The following is a 7,863-nucleotide window of genomic DNA, read 5'->3' as shown; positions in this document are numbered from 1 at the left end:
CTATTGTGTTGGATCCACTATGGACTGGACTCTCACTATTATGTTAGATCCACTATGGACTGGACTCTCACTATTATGTTAGATCCACTAAGGACTGGACTCTCATTATGTTAGATCCACTATGGACTGGACTCTCACTATTGTGTTAGATCCACTATGGACTGGACTCTCACTATTATGTTAGATCCACTATGGACAGGACTCTCACTATTATGTTAGATCCACTATGGACTGGACTCTCACACGATTATGTTAGATCCACTATGGACTGGACTCTCACACTATTATGTTAGATCCACTATGGACTGGACTCTCACTATTATGTTAGATCCACTATGGACTGGACTTTCACACTATTATGTTAGATCCACTATGGACTGGACTCTCACACTATTATGTTAGATCCACTATGGACTGGACTCTCACACTATTATGTTAGATCCACTATGGACTGGACTCTCACTATTATGTTAGATCCACTATGGACTGGACTTTCACACTATTATGTTAGATCCACTATGGACTGAACTCTCACAATATTATGTTAGATCCACTATGGACTGGACTCTCACTATTATGTTAGATCCACTATGGACTGGACTTTCACACTATTATGTTAGATCCACTATGGACTGAACTCTCACAATATTATGTTAGATCCACTATGGACTGGACTTTCACACTATTATGTTAGATCCACTATGGACTGAACTCTCACAATATTATGTTAGATCCACTATGGACTGGACTCTCACTATTATGTTAGATCCACTATGGACTGGACTTTCACACTATTATGTTAGATCCACTATGGACTGAACTCTCACAATATTATGTTAGATCCACTATGGACTGGACTTTCACACTATTATGTTAGATCCACTATGGACTGAACTCTCACAATATTATGTTAGATCCACTATGGACTGGACTCTCACTATTATGTTAGATCCACTATGGACTGGACTTTCACACTATTATGTTAGATCCACTATGGACTGAACTCTCACAATATTATGTTAGATCCACTATGGACTGGACTTTCACACTATTATGTTAGATCCACTATGGACTGAACTCTCACAATATTATGTTAGATCCACTATGGACTGGACTTTCACAATATTATGCTGGACCCACTCGACGTCCATTGCATCCGGTCTCCCCTAGAGGGGACTGGACTGGACTCTCACTATTATGTTAGATCCACTAAGGACTGGACTCTCATTATGTTAGATCCACTATGGACTGGACTCTCACTATTGTGTTAGATCCACTATGGACTGGACTCTCACTATTATTTTAGATCCACTATGGACTGGACTCTCACTATTATGTTAGATCCACTATGGACTGGACTCTCACACTATTATGTTAGATCCACTATGGACTGGACTCTCACTATTATGTTAGATCCACTATGGACTGGACTTTCACACTATTATGTTAGATCCACTATGGACTGAACTCTCACAATATTATGTTAGATCCACTATGGACTGGACTCTCACTATTATGTTAGATCCACTATGGACTGGACTTTCACACTATTATGTTAGATCCACTATGGACTGAACTCTCACAATATTATGTTAGATCCACTATGGACTGGACTCTCACTATTATGTTAGATCCACTATGGACTGGACTTTCACACTATTATGTTAGATCCACTATGGACTGAACTCTCACAATATTATGTTAGATCCACTATGGACTGGACTCTCACTATTATGTTAGATCCACTATGGACTGGACTTTCACACTATTATGTTAGATCCACTATGGACTGGACTCTCACTATTATGTTAGATCCACTATGGACTGGACTTTCACACTATTATGTTAGATCCACTATGGACTGAACTCTCACAATATTATGTTAGATACACTATGGACTGGACTTTCACACTATTATGTTAGATCCACTATGGACTGAACTCTCACAATATTATGTTAGTTCCGCTATGGACTGGACTCTCACTATTATGTTAGATCCACTATGGACTGGACTCTCACTATTATGTTAGATCCACTATGGACTGGACTTTCACACTATTATGTTAGATCCACTATGGACTGAACTCTCACAATATTATGTTAGATCCACTATGGACTGGACTCTCACTATTATGTTAGATCCACTATGGACTGGACTTTCACACTATTATGTTAGATCCACTATGGACTGAACTCTCACAATAGTATGTTAGATTCACTATGGACTGGACTTTCACACTATTATGTTAGATCCACTATGGACTGAACTCTCACAATATTATGTTAGATCCGCTATGGTCTGGACTCTCACTATTATGTTAGATTCACTATGGACTGGACTTTCACACTATTATGTTAGATCCACTATGGACTGAACTCTCACAATATTATGTTAGATCCGCTATGGTCTGGACTCTCACTATTATGTTAGATCCACTATGGTCTGGACTTTCACACTATTATGTTAGATCCACTATGGACTGGACTTTCACAATATTATGCTGGACCCACTCGACGTCCATTGCATCCGGTCTCCCCTAGAGGGGGGGGGGGTCCTCTCCAAGGTTTGTCATAGTCATTCACATCGACGTCCCACTGGGTTGTGAGTTTTTCCTTGCCCTGATGTGGGTTTTGAACTGAGGATGTCGTTGTGGCTTGTGCAGCCCTTTGAGACACTCGTGATTTAGGGCTATATAAGTAAACATTACTCAATATAGGTCATCAAATCTCAGCAACAAGCTGTAATATCTTACTGAGATCATTTAGGACCGAAACACTTAAAATAAGTAAAACACTCTAACATAAAATCTGCTTAGTGAGAAGAATTATCTTATCAGACAGAAAATAAGCAAATATCATCCTTATTTGAGATATTTCACATTACTTAGACTTCAGTTTTGGCAGTGTGCGTGCTTGCCAACCTGCCGTTGTTTGCGCAGACTGAGAGCGGACGATCCGACGCCAAAAGCACCCTCGCACATGTGACAAGACAATCTGACGGACTGAAGTCTTCCAAGTCTGCGCTGAGGGCTGCGGAATCGAACGCGCGCACGTTTCGACGTGTTGCCATGATTATGCCGAACGCAGTCATTAGAATGCAAGTCTGCAGTGCCTGTTGAACACAATATCCTCTTCATGCATGATTGAGTCACACACACACACACACACACACACACACACACACACACACACACACACACACACACACACACACACACACACACACACACACACACACACACACACACACACACACACACACACACACACACACACACACACACACACACACACACACACACACACACACACACACACACACAGTCGAGAGGCCTGATTTCTGCATTGTAAAGTTGGTCAAGTGCGCAGAGACACGCTGTCTGAGTGGCTGGCTGGGAGCACTTTCTGATTGCAGCTGAAGGCTACAAAGCAAGCTGTTTTTTGCCAAACTCTCGTCGTGTGCACTTGTGTGATTATAGAAGGCAGAGGTCACTCAGCTGATCCCGTCCGTCTTCCCACAAAAATGCAGCGGGGGCCTGCATTGAAGGGGGCTTGGAGCCTCAAAACGACAATATTTCAATCAATCAATCAATCAATGTTTACTTATATAGCCCTAAATCACGAGTGTCTCAAAGGGCTGCACAAGCCACAACGACATCCTCGGCTCAGATCCCACATTAGGGCAAGGAAAAACTCAACCCAATGGGATGACAATGAGAAACCTTGGAGGGGACCGCAGATGTGGGGACCCCCTGGGCGACCGGTGCAATGGACGTCGAGTGGATCTAACATAATAGTGTGAGAGTCTAGTCTATAGTGGATCTAAAATAATAGTGTGAGAGTCCAGTCCATAGTGGATCTAGCATAATAGTGTGAGAGTCCAGTCCATAGTGGATCTAACATAATAGTGTGAGAGTCTAGTCCATAGTGGATCTAACATAATAGTGTGAGAGTCCAGTCCATAGTGGATCTAAAAGAATAGTGTGAGAGTCCAGTCCATAGTGGATCTAACATAATAGTGTGAGAGTCCAGTCCATAGTGGATCTAACATAATAGTGTGAGAGTCCAGTCCATAGTGGATCTAGCATAATAGTGTGAGAGTCTAGTCCATAGTGGATCTGATATAATAGTGTGAGAGTCTAGTCCATAGTGGATCTAGCATAATAGTGTGAGAGTCTAGTCCATAGTGGATCTAGCATAATAGTGTGAGTCTAGTCCATAGTGGATCTAAAATAATAGTGTGAGAGTCCAGTCCATAGTGGATCTAGCATAATAGTGTGAGAGTCTAGTCCATAGTGGATCTGATATAATAGTGTGAGAGTCTAGTCCATAGTGGATCTAGCATAATAGTGTGAGAGTCTAGTCCATAGTGGATCTAGCATAATAGTGTGAGTCTAGTCCATAGTGGATCTAAAATAATAGTGTGAGAGTCCAGTCCATAGTGGATCTAGCATAATAGTGTGAGAGTCTAGTCCATAGTGGTTTTAACATAATAGTGTGAGAGTCCAGTCCATAGTGGATCTAAAATAATAGTGTGAGAGTCCAGTCCATAGTGGATCTAGCATAATAGTGTGAGAGTCTAGTCCATAGTGGTTTTAACATAATAGTGTGAGAGTCCAGTCCATAGTGGATCTAAAATAATAGTGTGAGAGTCTAGTCCATAGTGGATCTAACATAATAGTGTGAGAGTCCAGTCCATAGTGGATCTAACATAATAGTGAGAGTCCAGTCCATAGTGGATCTAACATAATAGTGTGAGAGTCCAGTCCATAGTGGATCTAGCATAATAGTGAGAGAGTCCAGTCTATAGTGGATCTAACATAATAGTGTGAGAGTCCAGTCCATAGTGGATCTAGCATAATAGTGAGAGAGTCCAGTCTATAGTGGCTCTAAAATAATAGTGTGAGAGTCCAGTCCATAGTGGATCTAGCATAATAGTGTGAGTCCAGTCCATAGTGGATCTAGGATAATAGTGTGAGAGTCCAGTCCATAGTGGATCTAACATAATAGTGTGAGAGTCCAGTCCATAGTGGATCTAGCATAATAGTGAGAGAGTCCAGTCTATAGTGGATCTAACATAATAGTGTGAGAGTCCAGTCCATAGTGGATCTAGCATAATAGTGAGAGAGTCCAGTCTATAGTGGCTCTAAAATAATAGTGTGAGAGTCCAGTCCATAGTGGATCTAGCATAATAGTGTGAGTCCAGTCCATAGTGGATCTAGGATAATAGTGTGAGAGTCCAGTCTATAGTGGATCTAAAATAATAGTGTGAGAGTCCAGTCCATAGTGGATCTAGCATAATAGTGTGAGAGTCCAGTCCATAGTGGATCTAACATAATAGTGTGAGAGTCCAGTCCATAGTGGATCTAGCATAATAGTGAGAGAGTCCAGTCTATAGTGGATCTAAAATAATAGTGTGAGAGTCCAGTCCATAGTGGATCTAGCATAATAGTGTGAGTCCAGTCCATAGTGGATCTAGGATAATAGTGTGAGAGTCCAGTCTATAGTGGATCTAAAATAATAGTGTGAGAGTCCAGTCCATAGTGGATCTAGCATAATAGTGTGAGAGTCCAGTCCATAGTGGATCTAACATAATAGTGAGAGTCCAGTCCATAGTGGATCTAACAGAATAGTGTAAGAGTCCAGTCCATAGTGGATCTAACATAATAGTGAGAGTCCAGTCCATAGTGGATCTAACATAATAGTGAGAGTCCAGTCCATAGTTGATCTAACATAATAGTGTGGGAGTCCAGTCCATAGTGGATCTAACATAATAGTGAGAGTCCAGTCCATAGTGGATCTAACATAATAGTGTGAGAGTCCAGTCCATAGTGGATCTAACATAATAGTGAGAGTCCAGTCCATAGTGGATCTAACATAATAGTGTGAGAGTCCAGTCCATAGTGGATCTAACATAATAGTTAGAGTCCAGTCCATAGTGGATCTAACATAATAGTTGGAGTCCAGTCCATAGTGGATCTAACATAATAGTGAGAGTCCAGTCCATAGTGGATCTAACATAATAGTGTGAGTCCAGTCCATAGTGGATCTAACATAATAGTGTGAGAGTCCAGTCCACAGTGGATCTAACATAATAGTGAGAGTCCAGTCCATAGTGGATCTAACATAATAGTGTGAGTCCATTTCATAGTGGATCTAACATAATAGTTAGAGTCTAGTCCATAGTGGATCTAACATAATAGTGTGGGAGTCCAGTCCATAGTGGATCTAACATAATAGTTAGAGTCCAGTCCATAGTGGATCTAACATAATAGTTAGAGTCCAGTCCATAGTGGATCTAACATAATAGTGAGAGTCCAGTCCATAGTGGATCTAACATAATAGTGTGAGTCCAGTCCATAGTGGATCTAACATAATAGTGTGAGAGTCCAGTCCATAGTGGATCTAACATAATAGTTAGAGTCCACTCCATAGTGGATCTAACATAATAGTGTGAGAGTCCAGTCCATAGTGGATCTAACATAATAGTGAGAGTCCAGTCCATAGTGGATCTAACATAATAGTTAGAGTCCAGTCCATAGTGGATCTAACATAATAGTGTGAGTTCAGTCCATAGTGGATCTAACATAATAGTGTGAGAGTCCAGTCCATAGTGGATCTAACATAATAGTTAGAGTCCAGTCCATAGTGGATCCAACATAATAGTGTGAGAGTCCAGTCCATAGTGGATCTAACATAATAGTGAGAGTCCAGTCCATAGTGGGGCCAGCAGGAGATCATCTTGAGTGGAGGCAGGTCAGCAGCACAGAGACGTCCCCAACTGATGCACAGATGAGTGGTCCACCCTTGGTCCAGACTTTGGACAGCTAGCGCATCATCTGTGGTCACCTAATCTGTGACCCCCCATTAGAAAAGAAACGGCAGATCAACTGGTCTAAAAGGGGGGCCTATTTAAAGGCTAGAGTATACAAATGAGTTTTAAGATGGGACTTAAATGCTTCTATTTTCAGGGATGTATACCGAGCACTAGGGTTGTACTGTATACCGGTATTGGTATAGTACTGCGATACTAATGAATCATATTCGGTACTATACCGCCTCTAAAAAGTACTGGTTAAGTTTAATTTATTCTGAACAGGGAAAGGTTCCAAAACAGGAGGAACAAAAAAACAGGCTATCAGACCAGACCTAACCTGACCACTAAACTTACTAAAATATCAACAACTCAAAACGGGAAAAAGGGGCTTTGAACAAAAACTACTAAGTAGAACAAAAAGCGCTCAAACGGAGGCTATGCTCGGAAGCTAATCTTACCTGAGAAAACTTACGAACCAAAAATACTCCAGTGGATCCAAAAAAAAGGTACACAAAACGTGGCAAAGGAAAGCTTCACCAGAAGATACAAAAGACTGTGGCACAGGACAGGAGGAGGAGCACACATGAGGGAGGGTGACACAGGTGGGCACCATCAGGCAATCAGGAGAAACATCAGACCAGTGATACAGGAGGAAGATAAGTGATCTGAAACTACGGGGAGAGTTGGTATTTCAAAATAAAACAGGAAGTGACAAGACAACCTGAAACCAGACAAGACTTCACCCCTCGGGAAGAGGTGCTTTAAGACTAGCTGGCGAGCGGCTCAAGTCCAGCCACAGTCAGCAGCGTTTTAGCTACTTCTAAATCACTAATCCTGGTCTCCATGGCAACAAATAAAGTAAGTTTCTTACAAGTACAATTATCACTGGAGGAGGAATAGCTAAACATGCTTCACTACACACCGTAGGAGGATACAATAGCTCACCGGCGTCACAATGTAAACAAACGCCATGGATCTACACCTGACATCCACTGTAATGATACCAAGTACAGGAGAGTATCTAGTCCAGGGGTCACCAACGCGGT

At 41.5% G+C, this 7,863-nt stretch overlaps 1 protein-coding gene across 1 annotated transcript in view; it reads right to left on the bottom strand.

Annotated features, from left to right (window-relative positions):
• The window catches only part of grm3 (glutamate receptor, metabotropic 3), a 196,117-nt gene extending 188,719 nt beyond the window's left edge, over window positions 1-7,398 (bottom strand). The window contains exon 1 of the mRNA XM_062061178.1: window positions 7,276-7,398. The gene's annotated coding sequence lies outside the window, so the exon portion shown is untranslated. The remainder of the gene's footprint in view (window positions 1-7,275) is intronic.
• Window positions 7,399-7,863: the final 465 nt, after the last annotated feature.

Source organism: Entelurus aequoreus, linkage group LG10 (assembly GCF_033978785.1).
Source record: "Entelurus aequoreus isolate RoL-2023_Sb linkage group LG10, RoL_Eaeq_v1.1, whole genome shotgun sequence".
Classification (NCBI taxonomy): Eukaryota; Metazoa; Chordata; class Actinopteri; order Syngnathiformes; family Syngnathidae; genus Entelurus; species Entelurus aequoreus.
The sequence above is the reverse complement of the archived record's forward strand: the minus strand, read 5'-3'. Positions and strand labels throughout refer to the sequence as shown.